At 51.7% G+C, this 26613-nt stretch overlaps 1 protein-coding gene across 2 annotated transcripts in view; it reads right to left on the reverse strand.

Annotated features, from left to right (window-relative positions):
* The window catches only part of nav3 (neuron navigator 3), an 838834-nt gene extending 813784 nt beyond the window's left edge, over positions 1–25050 (reverse strand). For both annotated transcript variants that reach the window (XM_038781097.1, XM_038781098.1), the window contains exon 1: positions 24770–25050. The gene's annotated coding sequence lies outside the window, so the exon portion shown is untranslated. The remainder of the gene's footprint in view (positions 1–24769) is intronic.
* Between the last annotated feature and the right edge of the window lie 1563 nt (positions 25051–26613).

Here is a 26613-nt window from a genome sequence, read left to right on the forward strand (position 1 = left end):
ACTGGAACGACGGAGGTTGAGGGGTGACCTGATAGAGGTCTACAAAATTATGAGGGGCATAGTCAGAGTGGATAGTCAGAGGCTATTCCCCAGGGTAGAGGGGTCAATTACTAGGCAGCATAGGTTTAAGGTGCGAGGGGCAACGTTTAGAGGAGATGTATGAGGCAAGTGTTTTTACACAGAGGGTAGTGGGTGCCTGGAACTCGCTGCCGGAGGAGTTGGTGGAAGCAGGGCCGATAATGACATTTAAGGGGCATCTTGACAAATACATGAATAGGATGGGAACAGAGGGATACGGACCCAGGAAGTATAGAAGATTTTAGTTTAGACGGGCAGCATGGTCGGCACAGGCTTGGAGGGCCGAAGGGCCTGTTCCTGTGCTGTACTTTTCTTTGTTCTTTGAAAACTAGGTTGTTGCTTAGCAACCAGGAGCAACCCTGGGACAGAACACACTTGAGAGTTATAGACATAGGAGAAGCTAGACAGTATCAGGGAGCTTCAGTAAGCAGACTTCGGAAATGAACAAAAGTCCAAAATCCAAGGAGTGGGGATAAAAGATAAGTCTCAGGAAGACAGTTAAGTTAAAGAACAAGTTGAACAAAATCCTGTTCTGGAGAATTCAAGTAAATGCAGAGAAAGTGCTCTGAGTTAAAGAGATAGCTGTAAGAACCACCCAATTTAAAGTGAAGCACTGGTGTTCTAGGTAGGTGTGGCTGGGTCCCAGCCACTCTGCCGTCATATCCTCGTAACTCCACCTAACCTGCAAATCCCTGGACACTAAGAGGCAATTTTTATCATGGCTAATCCGCCTAATCTGCACATCTTTAGACTGTGGGAGGAAACCGGAGCACCCAGAGGAAACCCACACAGACACGAGAGAAATAGTAAACTCCACACAGACAGTCACACAAGGCCAGTATTAACCCAGGTTCCTGGAGCTGTGAAGCAGCAGTGCTAACCACTGTGCCACCGTGCCGCCAGGCAGGCAGAACACCACCCCCTCCACCATTGCCAGTATTGGGGCATCTTCCCTATCCCCAATCCTCTCCAGCATTGGGCCATCATCTCTCATCATCACTGGCATTCCCACATAATGCGACTTCCCAATGGTGTTCCCTGGAGGCGTCGCCCCAGTTCCGATACTATGGCAGCACCAACCTGGGAGTGCCAACCTGGACTGCCAGATTGGCATGGTCATGGTGCCAAGGGCTGTTCCAGGCCACTGCCTGGCCATGTCGCTAACAAGCAGGGGACTATACTCACCTCTGAACCCTTGGAATGGCCTTTTTGGAAACCAGTAGCGATTCCCACAGGCATTATTTCAGGCTAGCAGGGCAGAACATCAGTTGACCCTGGAAGCAACAGCATTTAGCCATTGATGAATATTTAAAATCATTTAAATTCATGGCGATAAGGTTCACACCATCACTGGCGATATATTTCTAAGTTAGGATTGTGCGTGACTTTGGAGGGGGGGGGGGGGTTTCCAGGTGGTGGTTTTCCCAGGTATCTGCTTCCCCTGTCATTCTTCACGGTAGGGCTCATGGATTTGGAAGGTGCTGTATAAGGAACCAGAACGAGATCCTGCAGTGCATCTTGCATATGGTACACACAGTGGCCACTTTGCATCAGTGGTGAAGGAAGTGAAGGTTTATGGAATTGATGCCAATCAAATGGGCTGCTTAGTCCTGGATAGTGTTGAGTGTTTGAGTGTTGTTGGCGTTGCACTCATACAGGCAAATGGAGAATATTCCACCACACTCCCGACTTGTGCCATGTAGGTGGTGGCCAGGCATTGGGGAGTCAGGAGGTGAGCTACGTGCTGCAGAGTACCCAGCCTCTGACCTGCTGTTGTAACCTTGTTTCTATATCAGATTTCAAACATCTTTCAGAATTCTGCTCTTTGATATGCATTGTGTCGTGTTACTCTGAATAGTTGTATTTTAATTCTCCATGGACCCGCTGCTTCTACTTTACAAGAAAGAAAGCATTTTTCTGACGAGCGACACAATGTACTGGACAGTTTCTATTGTGACTGTCACTGAACCAATGCAGTTCTAAATAACAGCCTTCCCAGGAGCTCAATACTGACAGCTTGTTATCACACGATAGGTCATACATTTTGATCAGAGCTGCTCTGCATAATATACTTACCTCACACTGTATCGCATCCACAAACTCCGAGCACAGCACAGAAAGGTCAAGAAATAGAGGAGTGATGGGACAAGCAAAATTATATTACTTCTGTCATTCAGGGGAATGTGGGCACGCCAATATTTGTTGTCCATCTTTAGCTGCCTTGAGAATGTGGTCGTCGGCCCATTTTCTGATCTGTTGAGGCCATGTGGATTATAGCTTTTCACAGCAATTTTCAATACAACTTAGTGGTTTGCTGGACCATTGCAGAGGGCAGTTAAGAGTCAACGATATTACTGTGGGTCTAAAGTCACATGTAGGCCAGTCCAGGTCAGGAGGGAGGAATCTCAATTCGCTCAAGGACATTGGTGAACCAGATGGGCTTTTACAAGAAACCAATAGTTTCATAGCCACTATTCTTAAAAACAAACAGAACATGCAGGACAATCTCAGCAGGCCTGACGCCATCTGTGGAGTGAGAAAGGACCAAACGTTTCGAGTCTGGATGACCCTGTCAAAGAGAGAACTGAAAATAGGGTCAGATTTATACTGTTGGGGGCAGCGCAGTGGGTTAGCACTGCTGCCTCGCGGCGCTGAGGTCCCAGGTTCAATCCCGGCTCTGGGCCACTGTCCGTGTAGAGTTTGCACATTCTCCACGTGTTTGTGTGGGTTTCGCCCCTGCAACCCAAAATGTGCAGGTAGGTGGATTGGCCACACTAACCTGCCCCTTAATTGGAAAAAATGAATTGGGTACTCTAAATTTATTTTTTTTAAAGATTTATACTGTTGGGGGGGGGGGGGGGGGGGGGAGCGGGAATGGTGGGGCTCGATAGAGGGCCAGCAATAGGTAGAGATTGACAAAGATGTTGTGGACAAAAAGACAAAGGAAATATAAATGGTGGCGATAATGATTATGAAGGGTGCTGATAGTGGCACATTTAAAGATCAGAATGTGTTCATGGCAGAACAGGGGTAAGCAGCGTGTAAGAGGAACAGGCAGCAGATGGCCCTGGTGGGGTGGGGTAGGAGGAGGGGGTACAATGGTGAGGGAAAAACAGATCGATGGAAGAAATGAAAATAATTTGATAGAAATAAAAATGGAGTAAAGGTGGAGGAGAGAGTTCACAGTCTGAAGTTGTCGAACTCAATGTTAAGTCCAGAAGGCTGTAATGTGCCAAATCGGAAGATGAGGTGCTGTTGCTCCAGTTTGTGCTGGGCTTCACTGGAACATTGCAGCAGGCCAAGGACGGACATCTGGACAAGCAGGGCGGTGAGTTGAAATGGCAAATGACAGGAAGGTCTGTGTCCTGCTTGCGGACAGACCAAAGGGGCGGGATTCTCCCGTATGCGGCGGGGCGGGGGGGTCCCTGTGGGACGGAGTGGCGTGAAACACTCCGGCGTTGGGCCACCCCAAAGGTGCAGAATCCTCCGCACCTTTAGGGGCTAGGCCTGCCCCAGAGTGGTTGGCACCCCGCTGGCTGGCATGGAAGGCCTTTGATGCCACGTCAGCCGGGGCCAAAGGGACTCCGCCGACCGCCGCGGGTCCGCACATGCGGGGGAGAGTCAGCGGCTGCTAACGTCATCCCCACGCATGCGCAGGGTGGGGGTTCACCTACCCATTGGCCATGGCGTAGGCTGTCATGGTCGGCGCGTAGGAAAAGAGTGCCCCCTCAGCACAGGGCCGCCCGCGGATCGGTGGGCCCCGATCGCAGGCCAGGCCACCGTGGGGACACCCCCTGGGGCCAGATCGCCCTGTGCCACCCCAGGACCCCGGAGCCCGCCCGTGCCGCCAGGTCCCGGCGGTAAGGGACCTAGTTCAATTTATGTCGGCGGGACAGGCATAGAACCAGCGGGACTTCGGCCCATCACGGGCCGGAGAATTGCCGTGGGGGGGGGGGGGCGATTCCAGCCCCCGCTGATTCTCCGGTGTGGAGAATTCGGCGGCCAGCGGGGGCGGGATTCACTCCGCCCCCTGGCTATTCTCTGACCCGGTGGGGAGTCAGAGAATCCCGCCCATGGTGTTCTGAAAAGTCACCCAGTCTGAGTTTGTCTCTCCAATGTAGAGTAGACCACATTGAGAGCAGTGAATTCAATGGACCAGATTGGAAGGAGGTGCACATGAAGCCATGCCTCACCTGAAAAGAGTGTTCAGGCCCTTGGATGGGTAGCAGGAAGGAGGTAAAGGGACTTGTGTTGTACGATCTGCGATTCATGAGAAGGTGCCGTGGGAAGAGGGTGAGGTGTTAGGGATAATGGAGAGGTGGACCAGGGTATCCCAGAGGAAACAGTCCCTGTGGAGTGCTGACAGGGAAGTGAAGGGAAGTTGTTTTTGGTGGTGGCATCATGCTTGAGTTGGCGGGAATTCCGGAGAAAGATCCTTTGAATGCGGAGGCTCGTGGGGTGAAAAATGAGGACATGGGGGACCCTGTCTTGGTTCTGGGAGGGAGGGGAAGGGGTGAGAGCAGGTGAGGGAGATGGGTCAGTGACGGGTGACAGCCCTGTCAACTACAGTGGGTGGGAAACACAATTAAGGAAGAAAGAGGACATGTCAGCGGCTCCGTTTTGGAAAGTGACATCATTGCAATAGATGTGACGGAGATGAAGGAACTGAGAGAATGGGATGTAGTCCTTACAATATGTGCAGTGTGAAGAGCTATAGTTGAAGTAGCAGTGGGAGTCGGTGGGCTTGTAATGGATATTACTGAATTTATGAACTGTGATCAGACACACCACACTCCAAAGTAAATGACAGATGCGACCATAGCAGATTCTATGGATATTTCCACAACCCACCCAGATGCTTGTCACACCATGAGTCAACCGTCTCATTGAAACTCCTTCTTTCTCATGAGGGTTTCCAATCTCCACATTTGAAGAACCTTGGAATTCTCTTTAAACTTTGCTCCCATTAGGACGGCTTCAGTAAGGATCCACCACACAGGATTTCAATCCTGAGATTCCTTTCCCCTGGATCTCTGATTATACTCACGCTTCACGTTCCAAGAGCAATTTCAGATCTTTGGCTGTGCCAAGCAGAACACCCACCACTCCAAAGGCCTGCCGAAAGGCCTCCTCGGACCTTCTGGATTTCTCACAAACCCATTTTGCTTTAAGTCTGGTCCCCACATCTCTTTCTTTAACTTGTAGTCTTTGCCTCTGCTCCTGTCATTTATCTTGACTCAATGGGATCTATCTCTGATCCCTGTCATTGTCTCTTCTGTCCCATTACCTGGTTTGGGACTTTCTCCCTGCCCCACACCCCATGTTTTTTTGTATTAGTTCATGCGACATGAGCATTGTTGGCTGGGCCAGCATTTATTGCCCTTCCCTAATTGCCCTTGAGGGGGCAGTTAAGAGTCAGCCACATTGCTGTGGGTCTGGAGTGACATGTAGGCCAGACCAGGTAAGGATGGCAGATTTCCTTCTCTAAAGGACATTACTGAACCAGATGCATTCTTATGACAATAGACAATGGTTTCAATCCCATATTTTTATTGTATTCAAATTTCACTATCTGCAGTGGTGGGTTTTGAACCTGGGTCCTCAGAGCATTACTCTGGGTCCCTGGATTACTAGTCCAGTGACAATACCACTACACCCCACTGCCTCTGCTCTGCTGGAGCTGCGGGGACCACTCGGGCGCCAACCTAGGCCCCAAGGAAGGGGAGCATTCCTCATTATTGAGGACCGTTGACACCGGTCTGGTTGGCGCCTCTTTTCACGCCGGCGTGGGGACATAGCTCCATTATTGGAGAATCCCGCCCTTTCTCTGGAATGGTGCTCTGGTTCAGGCCCCCGGCCTGCTGTTTCACACCGTTACATTTCTTTTCCCTCTTTGCAGAACCGTCGAACAATTTCCCAGCCTAAAGAAAGTGAACAAAAACACTAACTGACCATGTGTGGCTGGTTCCCGGCTCGTGCAAGTGCAAACAGCCTGAAGTTAGTTAAAAAAAAGAACGGTGCATGTACGGACGGCCATCTCCCAGCCTGTGCATGACCAGAGGCCCTAAGGCCCACCAATATCTGTAGTTCCTGAACTGTGAATAGCCACTCAAAATCAAAGTAAGCATCAGATTGTGTTACCTGAGTCCTGCCTTCTGTTACAAATGGTGCACAGCTCCAGTCTGGGCCGTGAGGCCATCAGCAACATGTCTGAATGGAACAGCTACACAGCAATGCAATGGAAAAACCACACTGGCTGGCGCTGGTTGGGGACAGGGACAGATCCTGAAACTGTGACCCCTTGTTCTAGACCCTCCAGCCAGGGGAAACGACATCCCTGAATCCAGTCTTGTCCAGCTCTATCAGATTTATATATGTTTCAATTAGACCATCTCTTCTTCTAAATTTCAGTTAATACAGACCCAATCTCTCCTCTTACAACAAACTTGCCATCCCAGGAATCTGACTGGTGAACCTTTATTGCACTTCCTTTATGGCAAGTATATTCTTTCTTAGACCAACACTGCACAGAATACTCCTGGTGTGGTCTCACCAACGCTCTGTACAGCTGCAGTAAGACATCCCTGCTCCTGTACTCAAGTCCTCTTACAATGAAGGCCAACATACCATTTGCCTTCCTAACTGCTTGCTGCATGTACTTTCTTTAAAATTTAGAGTACCCAGTTTTTTTAGTCCAATTAAGGGGCAATTTAGCATGGCCAATCCACCTAACCTGCACATCTTTGGGTTGTGGGGGTGAGACCCAGGCAGACACAGAGAGAATGTGCAAACTTCACACAGACAGTAACCCGGGGCCGAGATCAAACGCCATAGACAACAGTGCTACCCACTGCGCCACCCTTTCTTGCAGTATCTACATGCTTGCTTTCAGTGACGGGTGTACAAGGATCCCAGATCCCTTTGTAAGTTAGTATTTCCCAAACTATCACCATTTAAATAATACTCTGCCCATTATATTTCTCTGTCCAATGTGGATAACTTCATATTTATCCATGTTATACTGCATCTGCCATTTATTTACTCACTCATTTAACTACACTCACTCACTACAGGAATAGTGCCAGAGGACTGGAGGATAGCAAATGTGGTCCCTTTGTTCAAGAAGGGGAGTAGAGATAACCCCGGTAACTATAGGCCGGTGAGCCTAACGTCTGTGGTGGGTAAGGTCTTGGAGAGGATTATAAAAGATACGATTTATAATCATCTAGATAGGAATAATATGATTAGGGATAGTCAGCATGGTTTTGTGAAGGGTAGGTCATGCCTCACAAACCTTATCGAGTTCTTTGAGAAGGTGACTGAACAAGTAGACGAGGGTAGAGCAGTTGATGTGGTGTATATGGATTTCAGTAAAGCGTTTGATAAGGTTCCCCACGGTCGGCTATTGCAGAAAATACGGAGGCTGAGGATTGAGGGTGATTTAGAGATGTGGATCAGAAATTGGCTAGTTGAAAGAGGACAGAGAGTGGTAGTTGATGGGAAATGTTCAGAATGGAGTTCAGTTACGAGTGGCGTACCACAAGGATCTGTTCTGGGGCCGTTGCTGTTTGTCATTTTTATAAATGACCTAGAGGAGGGCACAGAAGGATGGGTGAGTAAATTTCCAGATGACACTAAAGTTGGTGGAGTTGTAGACAGTGCGGAAGGATGTTGCAGGTTACAGAGGGACATAGATAAGCTGCAGAGCTGGGCTGAGAGGTGGCAAATGGAGTTTAATGTGGAGAAGTGTGAGGTGATTCACTTTGGAAAGAATAACAGGAATGCGGAATATTTGGCTAATGGTAAAATTCTTGGTAGTGTGGATGAGCAGAGGGATCTCGGTGTCCATGTACATAGATCCCTGAAAGTTGCCACCCGGGTTGATAGGGTTGTGAAGAAGGCCTATGGTGTGTTGGCCTTTATTGGTAGAGGGATTGAGTTCCGGAGCCATGAGGTCATGTTGCAGTTGTACAAAACTCTAGTACGGCCGCATTTGGAGTATTGCGTACAGTTCTGGTCGCCTCATTATAGGAAGGACGTGGAAGCTTTGGAACGGGTGCAGAGGAGATTTACCAGGATGTTGCCTGGTATGGAGGGAAAATCTTATGAGGAAAGGCTGATGGACTTGAGGTTGTTTTCGTTAGAGAGAAGAAGGTTAAGAGGTGACTTAATAGAGGCATACAAAATGATCAGAGGGTTAGATAGGGTGGACAGCGAGCCTTCTCCCGCGGATGGGGGTGGCTAGCACGAGGGGACATAGCCTTAAATTGAGGGGTAATAGATATAGGACAGAGGTCAGAGGTGGGTTTTTTACGCAAAGAGTGGTGAGGCCGTGGAATGCCCTACCTGCAACAGTAGTGAACTCGCCAACATTGAGGGCATTTAAAAGTTTATTGGATAAGCATATGGATGATAAGGGCATGGTGTAGGTTAGATGGACTTTAGTTTTTTTTTTCCATGTCAGTGCAACATCGAGGGCCGAAGGGCCTGTACTGCGCTGTATCGTTCTATAAGTCGCCTTGAAGCCTCTTAATGTCCCCCTTATCACACACATTCCCACCAAGTTTCACGTCAGCAAATTTGGATATATTACATTTGGATCTCTCATTCAAATCATTGATGTATATTGTGAATAACGGAGATAAATAATTCATTACATCAGTATGGAGCACGTGTTATCATCTCGGTGATATTCTGAATGTGAGACTTACAGGAAGACTGGGAAAAATGATCAAAAAAACAAAAACAAAGGGCTCAAAAGGGACAAAGAGTCATAAAACAGGTCAGCACCATCTTCTCAAGGTGATTAGCAATAAAAGTTAGCGAGGCGACATCCCAAGACTGAAAAAAAAATCAGGCAGACATAAAGAAAGGAAGCAGCCGATAAGATATAACTGAGGTGTTAAATATGATGAAAGGATTTGACGGGGTAGATAGAAAGAAACAACTTCCTCTGGCGGGAGGAGTCCAGTCCAGGGGGCAGGATCTTTACCTTCGAGCCCGGCTGTTCCGAGGAGATGTCACAAAGGGGAGTGAAAATCTGGAACTCTCTCTCCAAAAATGGGTAGAAGCCGAGGAGGGTTGGGGCCAGGCACTATTTCCAAACAAAGATGATTGATGTTTGTTGAATAAGGTTATTAATGATAATGGATCTGAGGTAGGAGGAGATGGAGCAAACATACAAATCAATCCTGATCTTACTGAATCTCAGGTCGGTTTTAGGGGCTGAATGGCCTCCTCCATCTCTTAGCTGACAGCATTATACTGGAGACAGTGGGCGCGATTCTCCGATGTCACGCCGGTTGGGGGAATAGCGGGCCGCGGCAGTTTTTTACACGACGCCTGTCCGACGCGCTCCCGCGATTCTCCGGAACGGCGAAATCGGTTCCGTCGTGTTCCGCGCGCCAAAACCCGAAGAATCGCCCGAGGCACCCAAAATGGCGATTCTCCGGAACGCCCGCTATTCTCCGGCCCGGATGGGCCGAAGTCCCGATGGCGTGACCCCAGTTCATGCCGTCGCCGTCCACACCTGCTTTTTAAAGTCGTCAACCACTCGTGCTGGCTGACGCTGAGCAGTGAGGAGGTGAGCGGACTGTCCCGGAGTCTCCGGAGACTGGGGGAGTCTGCCCGAGAACGCTGCGGCCAGTGTGGGGGGGGGGGGGGGGGGGGTGGGAGCGAGTAGTGGGAGGGAGAGAGGGAGTAGTGGGAGGGAGAGAGGGAGTAGTGGGAGGGAGAGAAGGAGTAGTGGGAGGGGGGAGAGGGAGTAGTGGGGAGGGAGAGGGAGTAGTGGGGGGGAGAGGGAGAGGGAGTGAGTAGTGGGGGGAGGGGGAGGGAGTGAGTAGTGGGGGGAGGGGGAGGGAGTGAGTAGTGGGGGGAGGGGGAGGGAGTGAGTAGTGGGGGGAGGGAGTGAGTAGTGGGGGGAGGGGGAGGGAGTGAGTAATGGGGGGAGGGCGAGCGAGTGAGTAGTGGGGGGAGGGGGAGGGAGTGAGTAGTGGGGGGAGGGAGAGGGAGTGAGTAGTGGGGGGAGGGGGGAGAGGGAGTGAGTAGTGGGGGGAGGGAGGAGAGAGAGTGAGTATTGGGGGGAGGGGGGAGAGGGTGAGTAGTGGGGGAGGGGGAGCGGGAATGAGTAGTGGGGCGGAGGGAGGAGAGGGAATGAGTAGTGGGGGGAGGGGGAGAGAGAGTGAGTAGTGGGGGGAGGGGGGAGAGGGAGTGAGTAGTGGGGGGGGGGAGAGGGAGTGAGTGGAGTGGGTCGTCCACCCCCGGATGCAACATCTCAGCCGCCCTGCCATGGCAGGACGGTGACGAGGTCACGGCCGCTGGTTGCCCTGTGGCTGATGGGCAGAGCCCATTGACGCACCGGTGAGGAGGATGTTGTTAACTGACCATCGGAATGCGAAAGTGACCAGGGGTTAGGCTGGCCGCGTGTCAGCAGCGCGACCAGGCCACCGGGACACACAGGTATCCCGTGGCAGGCGGCTGCCGAGGTGTCGAATAACCTCCGTCTAACATGTCGTTTCTTTGCCCTCCACAATCCTTCTGTAGGTGACCATAATGTATTCGAACCGAATGGCGATGTTCACCGCAGTGGTTGGGGCCGCTGCACTGCAGTTGGCCATCCAGCAGCGTCCACAGCGAAATCCCACAGTGGATGCAGGGGCAGCTGCTGCAGCAGAGAGAATGGCCGCAGAGTGGCCCGTCGTCGCCGTAGAGGCCGCAGGCGTTCATGGCCGGTATGTCCAGGGGGATGGCGAGGGGAACACTGACCCCCAAATGCTGAGGAAGGCACAGGATGCGGGCACTGATGTCGAGCAGCATGGGGGGGGGGGGGGGGGGGAGGAGGAGGAGACACTGATGGTGGAGCCAGGGCGCCAGAGGGGACAATCGAGGCCTAGGGTGTTCCGTGACCGGATCTCTTTCGAGGCACTGCCGGACATCACCTGCAGGAGGAGACTCCGGTTCAGCAGGGAGCTGGTCGCACATATCTGCCACCTCGTGGCGCACCTCGCCCCACGTGGAACGGGAGGAGGACACGCGATACCGGTTGCCGTCAAGGTGACGGTGGCACTTAACTTTTATGCTCTCGGCTCCTTCCAGTCTCCGAGTGGGGACCTATCGGGATATCGCAGGCATCGGTCCACAGGTGCATCCGGGACGTGACCGATGCCCTGTTTGCCATCGCTGACCGCGACATAACCTTTCCCGAGGACCGAGCAAATCAAGAAGCATGAGCCCGTGGATTTGCCAACGTGGCCGGGATACCGATGGCCCAGGGAGTGATTGATGGTGTTCACGTCCCCATGCGCCCGCCTGCAGGCAACAGGGAAGTGTTCACTAACAGGAAGGGGACATACTCCATGAACATCCAGGTGGTATGTGACCCCCACATGAAGATCATGCACGTGTGCGCAAGGTTCCCAGGGAGTGTGCATTATGCATACATTCTTGCACAGTCGTTCATCCCTGCGATGTTTGAAGGACGGCCCCCCCCCCCGGCTGAGGGGCTGGTTGCTGGGCGACAGGGGTTATCCACTGAGGTCTTGGCTGATGATGCCCATACGGAGGCCTCAGACCAACGCGGAGACCCTTTACAATGAGGCCCATGCAGCAGCCAGGGGTGTGGTGGAGCGCTGCTTTGGTCTGCTGAAAATGAGATTCAGGTGCCTGGACCGCTCCGGAGGGGCCCTGCAGTACCAGCCCGACAGGGTCGGTCGCATTGTTGTGGTCTGCTGTGCGCTGCACAACATCGCAATGCAGAGGGGAGATGCCCTGGTGGAGGAGTCGGAGAGAGAAGCCACTGGCAGTGGTGCCAACGCTGAGGAGGAGGAGGAGGAGATTGGTGGTGTGTCGGGTGCAGCACACAGACACGACCCGGGTGCTGGTGATGCCCAGGAGGCTGCACGACGGCACCGGCGAGGACAGCGGGCACGCAACGCGTTGGTGGCTGCAAGATTCACGCATCGCGTGAGACGGCATCGCTGAACACTACCACTACCACCTGCATCGCCAGTCGTGCAGACGGACAGCACACAACTCCCCCCCCCCCCCACCACACCCCCCGCTCTGCGTACACTACTGCACTTCGAGATCACCCTTACCACTGCGGCCAAACAGTATAGCACGACATTGATGGCTGTGTCAGCGGGTGTGATCAGTGCCATGTTGAATGATGACAGCCCGATCTGCGATGAGCTGTGAGCTCAGAATCATTAGAGTCTGACCCATGGCAATAGCTGAACCATCCATCTCGGTGGTCGGTGAGTTCGTCAGGGACACTCCATCACGTGCCCGCGTGGGGTAGCTGGCGTCGGAGTGCCGAGGACTACGGTGTCCGACTGTGGGAGGGGGGGAAGGGACTGCACACCCGGCACCGAAGTTTCACCCCTTGTCAATCCCAGCGACACTCGGTCGCCATCACGATCGCCGTGGCAATGGAAAAATCACACAGTCTTACAAGTTAGGTGCAACAGTGAGTTTAATTGTGAATATTATGTACAGATGCCCTAGCCCCTACAACTAAACTGTGCCCTTCACCCGTGCCAACTTACTCTGTGTCTCTCTTCATTGCCTTACGGGCCCTACCACTACGTCTAAGTGAATCCCCAGATGGTACAGCAGGAGTGGAGGCGGACTGCTGAGAATCACGCCCCGCGACATGTCTCCCCGTCGGCACTTGTTTCCTGGGGCAACCCAGCCTTGATGGGCCAGGCTGCTCCACGGGCATTTCAGATGACGTGGTGCCACCCTGCTCTGCCCGCTGCCCACCCAATGCACCAGGGATGGGACGGGGGGAGGCCGAGCATTCAGGGACGTCCCGTGATGGAGTTAATGGGACGAGCCCCAGAACTTCCTCCTCCCTCGGGGAGCCCAGTGGCCCCCGGGCCTCACTGTGGGACGGAGGTGCGAGCAGGGAGGTGCCCCGTCGCCCCACCGACACCTGGCGCTGCCAGTCCTGGAGGCCTGAAACAGTATCGACCAGGGTCCGAACGTTCGCTGAGACGGAGTCCAGGGAGTGAGACATTCCCGCCAGGGACTGTGCGACCTCAACCTGAGTGCGCGTCGCCATCCAGCACGTGCGTCAGGCGGTCGATGCCCTCCACGACTGACTGCTGGGACTGTGCCAGGGCGTGCTGGGACTGGGCCATGGCCTGGTGAGACTCGGCCAGGGTCCGTAGCGCACCCGCAATGTCATGTTGGCTCTGGCGCATTGCTGCCTGTGAGAGGGCAGCCCTCTCCTAGGCCATGGATAACGCGTGCACATGAAGCCCAACGCCTTGCAGAACCTGACCCATGGCCGAAACCGTTTCACCCATTGCCTCCATCGCGGACGCCACCCATGCGGTGTCGGCCTGGGTGGCTGCCATGAGCGGCACCACTCCCTGCTCCTGGACGCGGTCTGACTCCTCTAACTGCGTCTGGAGCTGCTGGAAGATGGCCCTCATCCCGTCATTGTGTCCCTGGGTTTCGAGATGCATCGGCTGTCCAAGTGGGTCGAGTAAATCCAGGAACCCGGGAAACGTCTGGGCGGCAGCTGGATGCCGGGCCTGGGCTGCCCTCTGACCGTCCAGCCCCTCGGCTGCTCCGACCTCCACCTGCTGTACCGGCTCAGCTGTGTGGTGCACACCAGACCATGACCCAGGAGCCTCATCACTTAATTGCCCAACCGAGGTGAGTGTCACTGGGATGGTGGATGGTGTGGGAGACAGCAGTGCCGCAAGCTCGAGGTCCTCGTCCATCAGAAATTCAGGATAGTCCTGATCCCAGTCATGTCCCAGCGCAGGGCGCACACGGCCCATGTACAGTTCAGCGTCAGGTGAGTCCGTTGACTGCGTCGCCGTCCTCTGTGCATCTGGGTCCACTGACCCCGTCCTGTCCGGTCTCACGGCCCAACCTTCGGGCAACGCACAGCCATGAAAGTCGTCACTGTCCGTCCTCTGTACGTCCTGCTCGAGAGTCCCGGATTTGGAGGATGGCACTCCTGGCCGACCGCCTGCCACCCTCTGGCGTGCGACCCTGGGTGCGGTGGTCGTCGCAGATGGTCGCCTGTGTGTGGCACCAGACGGCCCTGGACATTCATCAGCTGGCCCCGGGGAACAGAATGATACGGGGTTAGTTAGACACGCTCGGCCAGGCGTAGGATGGTCCAGTGGGCAGAGTGTGAGGGGAGAGAGCATGGGGGGGGGGGGGGGGGGGCGGTCCAGTGGGTAGAGTGAGGGGACAGAGGATGGGGGGTCCAGTGGGTAGAGAGTGAGGGGACAGAGGATGGGGGTCCAGTGGGCAGAGTGTGAGGGGTCAGAGGATGGGGGGTCCAGTGGGTAGAGAGTGAGGGGACAGAGGATGGGGGTCCAGTGGGTAGAGTGTGAGGGGACAGAGGATGGGGGGTCCAGTGGGTAAAGTGTGAGGGGACAGAGGATGGGCTGAGGGGGGGGGGGGTTGTCATGCAGGGTTGTCTCACTTGGTTCTGCACCTCCAACCTCGCATTGCGCGACCTCGCCGATGGCAGATCCCACAGCAAGGTCCAGTGCCCTCTGCTCGAACACTGTCAGGGGGTGCATAACAGGTGAACCCACTCCGGTTCTGTTGCGCTCCCAGCTGTTGTGAGCAGTCTTGTCCTGTTGGGAGGGCATAGATAGAGCATCACAATTCGGCAGGTATCATCAGGGCGTTCAGATATTGGCACAGGGTGGGGGGAAAGCTGCAGCCTCACCATGGCATCTCTCCAGGGGGCTGCAGTGCTCATGTGGGTCTGTGATAATGTTATTCACCCCCCTCCACTCACACACACCCCCCCCCTCCCTCTCGTGCCCGCGGGGGGGGGGGGGGGGGGGGGGGCGGGTTGATGGGGGGGATGGCTGTGACCTGGGGGCACCCTCGTGGCACTCACCCTGGCAGCCCTGGTGAGGTCGTGGAGGTTCTTTCGACACTGCTCCCCGGACCGAGGGTCTGCCCTACAGCACTGACTGCCGTGCCCACCTCACGCCAGGCCCGTCGCACGACGCTGGAAGGGTGGCGATGCCTCGTCTTGGGCAGAGGATGCCCCTGCGCTGCTCCACCTCATCGAGGAGGGTCTCCAGGTCCGTATCACGGAACCTCGGGGCGGCCCTCCGTGGCTCTGACATTTTCCTCCCTCCTTTCCGTGCGTGGATTGGGCCCTTTTCGACGCGGAGCGGCGTAATTTGGGCGTCGCGCATTGATGACGCGCATTCGACGTCACGCCCCCCCCCCCCGTGTTCCTCGCGGCCCCGATGCTAGCCCATTCCCGGGGCCAGAATCGATCACGATCGGGGCCGTTTCGCGTCGTCGTTGAACTCGGCTGAGTTCACGACGGCTTCCTCGATGCGGCGCGACATCAGAGTATCGCGCCCAGTGTTTTGTCCCTGAACCACACAAATTATATCTAATACACTGAGAGCTACAAAGTATAACATTCCCATCATCATAAAGCAATGAAATCACTGACTCAGCAGCAGCACAGGAGATTAATTAATTACTGGTTAATTAAAAACAAATGAAAGGTGAAAAATTATTAAATTAAAACTTCGGATCTAATTAAACAACTGTTTATAGATTAATAACTACGCTTCATTATGCTAGTTTGAGATGCAAATTTAACAGACATCCTTAAGTACAACTATATATTTCAGAGTAATCCTACTATCTATTATTAGTCTGACAGTTCTTAGAAACAGTAAAGGTTTGATTTATTGCCCTTTTCTAGTTGCCCTAAGAAGATGGTAGTCAGCTACTTTCTTCAACCACTGCATTTACCAGATAAGATATAGGAACTGCCGTTTGACTCTTTACCCTGCTCTGCCATGCAATATGATTATGGCTCACCTTGAGTTTCAACTCAATTTTCCCTCCCACTCCCCAAATCCCTTAATTCCCTTAATTCTGTCTTTCCCAGCCTGTATTCAACGCTGGGGCATCCTTAACCCTCTAAGGCAGAGAATTCCAAAGATTCACAACCCTTTGACTGAAGAAATTCCTCCTCACCTCTGTCCTGAACGATTGGCTCCTTATCCTGAAATTGTGGCCTCCGTGTTTTACATTCCCCAACCAGAGGAAACAACCTCTGAGCGTTCACCCCTTCAGAGCTATCAAACCCCTTCAGAATTCAGCACTTTTCAATCACCTCTCATCCTTTTAAACTGCAGAGAATATTGACCCAATTTTCTCAGCCTCTCATCATAGGACAATCCCCCATCCCAGGGACCAATCTAGTGAACCATCCCTGTACAGCCTTCAACGCAAGGATATCCTTTCTTATCAAAACACAATTATCACAGTGGGTGGGATTCTCCGCGGACCGGCGGGGCGGGCTACTTTGGCGCCGAGGAGTGGCGTGAACCACTCCGGCGTCAGGCCGCCCGCAGGTGGGGCTAGACCGGCGGCGGAGTGTTTGGCGCTGTGCCAGCCGGCGTGGAAGGACTTGGTTCCACGCCAACCAGCACCGAAGTGCCTCCGCCAGCCACGCGAGTTAGCGCGTGCGCGGGAGCACCAGTGTGTGCTGGCGTCATCCCAGCGCATGCACATGGGGGTTCTTCTCCACACTGGCCATGGCGGAGGTTGACAGCGGCCAGTGCGGACGGAAAGAGTGCCCCCATGGCACAGGCCCGCCCGCGGATTGGTGGGCCCCGATCACGGACCCGGCCACTCTGGGGGCACCCCCCGGGGCCAGATCAACCTGCGCCCCCCGAGAGCTTTGCAGGCCGCCCATGGTGCCAGGTCCCGGCGGTAAGTATCTGTTGTGATTTACGCTGGCGGTTCCACCGAAAACAGGCGGCCGCTCGGCCCATCACAGGCCGGAGAATAGCTGGGGGGGGGCGCTGTTAGCGACCGCCGACCAGCGCAGTGCAATTCCCGCCCCTGCCAATACCCCGGCGCTGGAGAATTTGGCAGCCGGTGGGAGCGCCCCCCCCCCAGCTATTCTCCAGCCCGTGATGGGCCGAGTGGCCGACTGTTTTCGGTGGAACCGCCAGCGTAAATCACAACAGGGGATTCAAGCCACTCCCCGGTGATTCTCCGACGCGGTGGGGGGGTCGAAGAATCCCGCCTAGTATTCCAGATGTGGGGCGGCATTCTCCCCTACCCGGCGTGACGGAGGGTGCCGGAGTAGGGGAGTGGCGCCAACCACTCAGGGGTCGCGCCTCCCCAAAGGTGAGGAATTCTCCCCACCTTTGGGGGCCAGCCCCGCGCCGGAGCGGTTGGCACCAGAAGACCGGCAAAAACACCCGGCGCCCCCGGCAGCGGGGTTGGCCGAAAGGCTTTCGCTGGTCGGCGCATGCGCCGGCAGTGACGTCAGCGGCAGCTGGCCGCTGACGTTACTGCCGGCGCATGCGCGATGTGGTGTTCCCTTCCGTCTCTGCCATGGTGGAGGCCGTGGCGGTCGCGGAGGAAAATAATGCACCCAGGGCACTGGCCCGGCCCCTGATCGGGGGGCCCCCGATCGCGGGCAGGCCACCGTGGGGGCACCCCCCGGGGTCCGATCGCCCCCGCCCTCCCAGGACCCCGGGGGCCCGCTCGCACCGCTGAGCCCGCCGTTCCAGAGGTGGTTTTAAACCTCGGCGGCAGGAGAGGCCCCCATCCGGGCAGGAGAATCGCCGCAGGGGCATCTCCGATCGGCGGGCGAGATTCCCGCCACCGCCACTTCCTGGGTGGCGGAGAATCTCTTGTCACGGGGGCGGGGGTGGGATTTTGCTGAGGGTCGGAGGAATTTCGCCCGGGTCTCACCAAAACCCTGTACCCCAGTTCCCTTGCAATAAAGGCCAACATACCATTTACCTTACCCAGTTCCCCTTGCAATAAAGGCCTACATACCATTTACCTTATAACTGTTATCTGAACCTACTGCTCACCTTTTGCGTCCATTGTACCAGCACCACCAGAGTCTCTTTGAACATCAATATCTTCCAAGCTTCACACCTTTTAAATAATATTCAGCTTCCCTATTCTTTCATCCAAAGTGAATAAGTTTAATTTTGCTGCCAAAATATCATCTTGTTGTCCACTCACTTAATGGCTGGCATTTTCTGGCCATTCACTCTGGTGGGATCTTCCGGACCTGTTGATGGCGTACTCACGCCGCAGGTTTCCTGGCAGCGAGGGGTGCATTCACCAGGATCCCCGGATGACAACGGCGGGCCCGAAAGTTCTTGCCACCGGCCAATAGTGGGCCACTTCCAGAGAAAGGGCAGGATTCTCCATAGGAAATACGATAAATACACAATGTAAATGCATAGACACGAGCATCGGGTGAAGCATTGGGTGTAGTACTACTCAGTAGAGAGAATAGCTGAGGTCCCAGCACTGGTCCCTGTGGTACTCCACTATTTACTGCCTGCCAACTTGAAAATGCCCCGTTTATGCCCACTCTCTCCTTCCTGTCAGTTCACCAATTCTCTATCCATGCTAATATATTACCTTCAACTGCATGAGTATTTATTTTGCCCATTAGCCTTGTGTGTTACATCTTATTGAAAGTCTTTGGGAAACCCAGGTAAACTAAATATACTGGTCTCCCTTTAACTGCCTTACAGGTTACATACTCAAAAAATTCTAAAACATTTGTTAACCAGGATTTCCACCCAGTAAAACCATGTTGTTCTAATCATACTATGCTTTTCTAAGTGCAATATTGACACTTCTTCTGTGGACAGGGGGGGGGAGGGGGATTAATTTAAACAGCTCTGATTTTCCCTCTCACTAACCGTCCATAACAGAAAGGTGCTATTGATTTGCTTCCCCCTTTATCAGCGACGGCATATTTTCCAACCCCTCAGTTTCGATGTGATTCAATCTTCTATTAATAACCCCACACAAACTCAAGATAGGAGGAGTCACAAGAGAGCCTTTTTTTACTCATACCATGAAAGAGGGAGATAAAGGAAGTGCACTTCCCTGCCCCCCCCCCACCCCCTCCCCGCTCCGTGAGTTTCCCAGTGGCATGGGGGGGGGCTTCAATGGGTAATCCCATTGACAAGTGGCAGAAGTATGGAACCCCACCCCAGCGAACAGCATGTCGCCGGAGTATGCAGCCCATTGTTTCACATGAGTCAGATTGCAGAATCAAAGTCCAATGGTGTATTCTTTAACAGAGGTCAGCAGGCTGCAGACTGATGCTGGACAATTCACTTTTCCAGTAGAGATAACTTCCATGATGGGATGGGCACGCAGAGATGCATTAGTCTTGTAGGCACTGGTATAAAAGTTCAGAGGTTCCAATAGATAGAGTGTAGATGGGGGCCAGACATTCACCTGAACCAAGCCCTTGTTCTGAGCTGCTGCTTGGTTGACTGAAGTTGGTAGGCTGCTAATTCTTACAATCTTATGATGTTATTAGTAAATAAAGAGAAACTGTTCCCTTTGGCAGAAGGGTCAGAAATCAGAAGAGAATGATTTAAACTGATTGGCAAGAGAACCAAAGGCAACTTTCTAGTTGCGAGTGGTTAGGATCTGGAATACTGTTCCTGAGAATGTGATAGAGGCAGATTCAAAGGGGATTTCGAGAAGCATCTGAATGAAGAGCACCGGTTACAGGGAAAAGGCGGGAGTGTGCAATTAGCGTAATTGCCCTTGCAGAGAACCAGCACAAACACTACAGTCCAATTGCCCCCCTTCTCTAACCATTCGCTGATTTTTATCTGAGTCCTAAATGACCATCCCATTATTCTGAGACTTTGACCCAATTCAGGGGAAAAGGAATCTCAGCCTCTACCCTGCCAATCTCCTTAAGAATTTTACATGCTTGTTAGATGAGTGCTCATTCTTCTAAATTCCAGGGAATACAGGCCTAGTCTACTCAGTTTTTCCTCACAGAACAATCCCCTCCTACTCTCGTGAACCTTTGCTGCACTCCCTAGAGAGCAAGTATGTTCTTTCTGAGGATGGAGATCAAAACTGCACACAGTGCTGCTGGTGTGACCTCCCCTGTGCCCTGTATAATTGGAGGATGATTCTTCCCTCTGCAGTTCCTTTGTAATAAAAGTTCACATCCTATTTGATTTTTTCAATCTTGATGTGATTGACATGCAAGAACGCCCAAATCCCTCTAATTGCAAACATCTTCCAGGTTCACACCGTCCAAAAGATATTCCAGATCTTTAATTTTTTCTTACTAAAGTGTGCAGCTCTTCATTTGACTCCATTGTATTCCATGTGCTTATCCATTCATCCAACCTGTTTATATCTCTCAATTACTCCTACTCTATGTTTTATCTGACCATTAACCAATCCTCAATTCATGTTGTTAATATATTACCTCCATCCCTTGAGTCCTAACTTTGTGTCATAACCTTGTTAAATACTTTTGAAAATCCACAAACACTGGACTCCCATATCCATTTACTGGTTCCATCCTCAAAAAGCGATATGTGACACATGATTTCCCCTTTCATAAATCCATGTTGACTCTACAATCCGACTATGATTTTCTATGTGCCCCGTTACCATACACCTAATAGCAAACAGGTCCCTGTTGTATCTCTTTCTCCTTTCTTAAGTAGTGGGGTTATGTTTTCTATCTTCCAATCTTAGAGAAATGTTCCAGTATCTAAGGGTTTCTGAAAAATCGAATTGATGCTAACTCTATCCCTGCAACTGCTTAATTTGAAACCCTTGGTTACAGAACATCAGATCCAGGGGATTTGTTATCACTTGGTCTCATTCATTTGCAGTTTATTTTATAATACTGATTTATTTAAGTTCCTTGTTTTCGCTGGACATTTGCTTCTCCATTATTTCCAGAATATGTGTGTGTGTGTTCTGCGGAGACAGATAACAAGTATTTGTTTAATGACTCTGCCATTTCCCTACTCCACATTATAATTTCATCTGTCTCAGGCTCTAATGGGCCCATGTTTACTTTCACTAATCTCTTATTTACATACCTACAGAAACATTTACAATCTGTCTGTTTTCAGATGTTTGTAATCCATAGACTGACGTTCTTAGGGAGAAGATTCCAGAATATTGAAGGAGCTGTGATATACGCCCAGAATGAACACATTTTTAAGGAAGTGCACCAACCGAGTGTAGCCACCAGAGGTTGGTATTTCTCATTAATCCAACATTTTCCACAAGAATTCAGAAGAAAATATATTATTTGCACATCTTTCGGATAACACGACAAAAACAATGTTGTGTTTGGTGTCCTGGTTATATTGTTATGCTGGTCTGAGTTTGCGGTATCAAGGAGCCAGCCCAAGGTCCATTGGATCGTTTGAGAGCTTTGTGGGAGTCACAGGGGCGAGATGGTAGAGAGTAACGACTTTCCACCACCCAAAATATGGTCACTGGAATTCCTCATTTAAAAAGAGTTGACAGCAGGACGTAAAGTGCAGCAGACAGTAAGTGCAACAACAACTTGTACCCATATAGCACCCTTAGGACACTGAAACATCCAAAACACTTCCACATTAGAGAACAAGGTACACTGGGCCTCACAAAGAGATGTTAAGTCAACTGACCCAAAGGTTGAGCTTTAAGGGGTGTCTTAAAGGAGGAGAGGAATGTCAAGAGGTGGAGAGGTTTAGTGAGGGAATTCCAGAACTGAAGACCCAGTCGGCTGAAGGCATGGCCACCATTGGTGGAGTGAATAAAATCAGGAATGCTGAAGGTGCCAGAATTAGAGGAGAGCAGAGGTCTCGGAGGATGTGGCTGGAGGAGATTACAGAGAGGGGCAAGCCCATGGAGGAATTTAAAAACAAGGATGAGAACTATAAAATCCTGCTTGACCAGGAGCCGATGTAGGTCATCGAGCACAGGGGTGATAGGAGAACAAGATTTGATTTGATTTATTGTCACGTGTACCAAGGTACAGTCAAAAAATGTTGGTCTGCGCACAGTCCAGAGAGATCGTTCCATACATGAAAAAACATAGGACATACGATAAATACACAATGTAAATGCATAGACACAGGCATCGGGTGTAGTACTGCTCAGTCGAGAGACTGCGTGAAGCGATCAGATCAGTCCATAAGAGGGTCATAAGAGGAGTCTGGTAACAGCGAGGAAGGAGCTGTTTTTGAACTTGTTAGTGCGTGTTCTCAGACCTTTGTCTCCTCTTATCCGATGGAAGAGGTTGGAAAAGAGAATAACCCAGGTGGGAGGGGCCTTTGATTATTCTGCCCACTTTCCCAATGCAGCAGGAGGTGTAGACAGAGTCAATGGATGGGAGACAGGTTCATGTGGTGGACTGGGAGTGTTCACGACTCTGTAGTTTCTTACAGTCTTGTGCCGAGCAGTTGCCATACCAGGCTGTGATGCAGACAGATAGGATGCTTTCTATCGTGCATCTGTAAAAACTGGTAAGAGTCAATGTGGACATGCAGGATTTCCTTAGTTTCCTGAGGAAGTATAGGTGCTGCTGTGCTTTCTTGGTCATAGCTTTGACATAGGTGGACCAGGACCGATTGTTGGCACATTAAGAGTTAATGTAATATTTTATCCAAGCACCAGATGGAGCTAGGGAGCAGACCTATAAAAAGGAATGCCTCTCAGACTTCTGGTAGAAGGTGGGAGAAGGTTAGAGAGAGTAGGAGGAGAGCAGAGAACAAGTAGAGATAGTAGGCGGGACCCTCTGACCCCCCGCCAGGTCGGAGAATCGCCGACAGGCAGCGTGAATCCCGCCCCGACCAGAATCCGGCGCCGGTTTTTCGGCAGGGGGCGGGAATCGTGTTGCGCAGTAGAGGGCCATTGGCAGCGCTCCCCCCCCGGCGATTCTCCGGCCCGCAATGGGCCGAGTGGCCGCCCGTTTGCGGCCGGTCCCGCCTGCGTAAATCAAACAAGTCCTTACCGGCGGGACCTGGCTCTGCGGGCGGCCTGCGGAGTCCTCGGGGGGGAGGGGGGGGGGGGGGGGGTGCGGGGGGGATCTGGCTCCAGGAGGGCGGGCCTGTGCCTTGGCGGCACTCTTTCCTTCCGCGCCGGCCGTGTAACAGTCCACCATGGCCAGCGCGAAGAACCCCCTGCACATACACTGGGATGACGCCAGCACACGCTGGCGCTCCCGCGCATGCGGAAACTTATGCCGGCCGGCGGAGCCCCTTCCGCACCGGTTGGCGCGGTGCCAACCCCACCGCCGCCGGCCTAGCCCCTGAAAGTGTGAGGATTCCGCACCTTCCGGGCGGTCCGACGCCCGAGTGGTTCACGCCACTCCTCGGTGCCGGTACGGCCCACCCCGCTGGGTAGGGGAGAATCCCGCCCAGCGTGTGTGAGATTGGTGTTAGTATAGTGTAGATTGTAATTATAGTTTATAGTATTGCTAGCTTTAGGCATAGTGCTCGAACTGTATAATAAATTGTGTAATAAAATTTAGCTTTATTAATTTAACTTAGTTTTGTGGTCTTTGTGTATACTGCATCCAGGATCCATCCTAAGTATTAGCAACACAAAGAACACACAGTGCACACCAGGAATTTAAAGCAGTCAACCATCTCCAGCTCAACACTACTGGTGCAGACAGGGGTGTGTACAATACTTCACTTCCTGAGGTTAATGACCACAGTTTTGCTGACATTGAGGGAGAGATTGTTGTCATTACACTGCCCAACAAGGTTTTCTATCTCCCTCCTGTACTCTGACTTATCGTTGTTCGAGGTCCGACCCATTACGGTCGTGCCATCAGCAAATCTGTAGATGGGATTGGAGCCAGATGTTTGCCATACAGCGGTGTGTGTATGGAGAGTATGGTAGGGGGCTATGTACGCAGCCTTACGGCGCCCCTGTATTAAGGACTATCATGGAGGAGGTGTTGTTGTTTATCGTGACTGATTGTGGTCCATGGGTCAGGAAATCGAGGATCAAGTTGCAGAGGGAGGAACAAACACCTAGGTTTTAGAGTTTTGATATAAGCTTGGCTAGAATTGAAGGTGGAACTGTAGTCAATGAATAGGAGACTGATGTAGTAGTCCTCGTTAGCGAGATACTCCAGGGATGGGTGTAGGGCCAGGAAGATCGCGTTTGCTGTGGACTGGTTGTGGCGGTATGTGAATTGCAGTGGAGAAAGGGGTTTTGGGAGTATGGAATCGATGTGTCTCATAGAATTAAGTTTTAAAAGGTAAGTATGTTTGTAAGAGATGTAGCAAGAGGATCTGTGGGAGAGAGCTAGCAGAGTCGCCACACTCCGGTGCCATCTGGAGATTACTCACTTGGTGTGAGTTAAGACGTGGGCAACAGGTTTTGGATAGCCTCAAGTATACAGAGGGTAGAATGTGACGAGAGCAGTCAGGAGTGTGTTGGAATAGTCAAGTTTAGAGTTAATGAAGTTAATGACAAGAATGAGTGTTTCAGTAGCAGATGAATTGAGACATAGGTGGTATTTTGAGATTGGAAATAGGCTGTCTTAGTGAAGACACAAACATGAGACCATGGATCTCATATTGATGCAAATTGATTGTTATATAAATCTTATCCACGACATAAGGATATAACAACCATTTTAAGCTGATGATTGAATTACATCTCAGGACCTGCCTCTAACCCCACATTCCACAAAGGTGAGATTTGGCTTGGATTCTCTCATGTGGAACAAAATTCTTAATTTTAACAGTGTCACTGCTCTCAAGTTATTTTGCAATTTAAAGATTTCCTGTGCCTGAGCATTTGGATACAGGTTGATAATTCCAGGAGAATGTAACATCTCAGGAATGTCACCCAATCCCAAATTACAGATGGTGTCATATTTACCAGCACTTACCTTCTCTGACCATCACCCCTCGCTGTGATCTACCTGCTGAAGCTGCTGAAGATGTTCTCACTGCGACTGATTGGTCCAGGCTGATTCTGATCTAATTCTGGCCAACTTTTTAGTTCACTTGCTTGAGTCCTTTCAGGTCACATTTCCATCAGGTTGATGAGATGTTAATAATGCTGCAGATTTCTTCTCAAAGATGCACTTCATAAAGGTGCATGTGTCACACGCAGTGCAAACAGAAGTCAAATTTAATCGCCGCACACCGATGTAGCTCCATATTTTATTCCTTTCTCTTCAAAATTATGCAAGGGTCTAAGCCGCACGTACCTGCAGATAATAATAAATGTTTTTTTTTTAAAAGGTACATCCAATTTCATTCAGGATCTTTCATTATTCTGAAATTCCCAAACACTGAATCAGTTATAAAGGAGAAAAATTTGCCACATCTAAAATACACATTGAGACAATGGGCAGAGGAACAGGGGGTGGGGCGGGGGCAGAGATGAGGCGATGAGCAGTTCATGATGATCTGGAATGCGTTGCCATAAAGTCAACTCGGAACAACCCAGAACAAAACTAGACATCAGGAATACTCAGGGGGCTCTTGTCAGAGGGTCAGTACTGAGGGCGTGCTGCACTGTCAGAGTCAGTACTGAGGGAGTGCTGCGCTGTCAGAGGGTCAGTACAGGGAGTACTACACTGTTTAGAGGGCCAGTACTGAGGGAGTGCCGCACTGTCAGAGGGTCAGTACTGAGGGAGTGCTGCGCTGTCAGAGGGTCAGTACTGAGGGAGTGCCGCACTGTCAGAGGGTCAGTACTGAGGGAGTGCTGTCCTGTCAGAGGGTCAGTACTGAGGGAGTGCTGCACTGTCGGAGGGTCAGTTCTGAGGGAGGACTGCACAGTCAAAGAGTCAGTACTAAGGGAATGGGGCTCTGTCAAAGATTCAGTCTTCAGGGAGGGCAGTATTGTTAGAGGGTCAGTACTGAGGGAGCGCTACACTGTCAGAGGGTCAGTTATGAGGGAGTGCTGCAGCATTGGAGGGTCAGTACTGAGGGAGTACTGCACTGTTGGAGTGTCAGCACTGAGGAAACATTGCACTGACAGAGATGCCATCCTTTGAAGCAAAGGACCATCTACCCATTCAGTGGATTTTTTTTATTCAGGGGATGTGGACATCGCTGGCTGGGCCAGCTTTTATTGCCCATCCCTAATTACCCTTGAACTGAATGGTTTGCTAGGCTATCTCAGAGGGCATTTAAGAGTGAACCCCGTCGGAATCTCTCCAAATGGAGAAAATCAAATTCGCCATCCGAGGGTCAGACGACGGCTTCCACAGAACGTGGGAGCCATTCATGCAATTGTTCCGGGACCTGTTTGTGGCCAACGAACAAGAGGAAGAATAGCCGGGTGGCCAAAAATCAGGGGAAAATGGACGGGAATCGGGGGAAGGTAGCCGGGGGGGAGGCGGGGGGGGGGGGGGGGGGGGGGGAGGAGGAGGGCAACGGGTTCGTTATGGGGGTTTGATGGCAAGCTAAGGCCCAAAACCAAACTGTAAATAAATGCCTATAAACATGTGCCTCGGCCATATTGGGGAATTTAAAATATGTATGCCGGCTAAAGGGGGCAGCCACAGTTGTTACTATGAAGATACTTACCTGTAAATATACATGTTAATTTTTGCGTGGTTTTTTTTCTAATAATTTGTAATTTGTTGGATATAAAATATGAAAACTCAATAAAAAACATTTTAAAAAAAGAGTGAACCACATTTCTGTGGGTCTGGAGTCACATACAGGCCAGACCAGGTAAAGATAGCAGATTTCCTTCCTCAAAGGACATTAGCAAATC

The sequence above is a fragment of the Scyliorhinus canicula genome, chromosome 20 (genome assembly GCF_902713615.1).
Source record: "Scyliorhinus canicula chromosome 20, sScyCan1.1, whole genome shotgun sequence".
Taxonomy (NCBI): domain Eukaryota; kingdom Metazoa; phylum Chordata; class Chondrichthyes; order Carcharhiniformes; family Scyliorhinidae; genus Scyliorhinus; species Scyliorhinus canicula.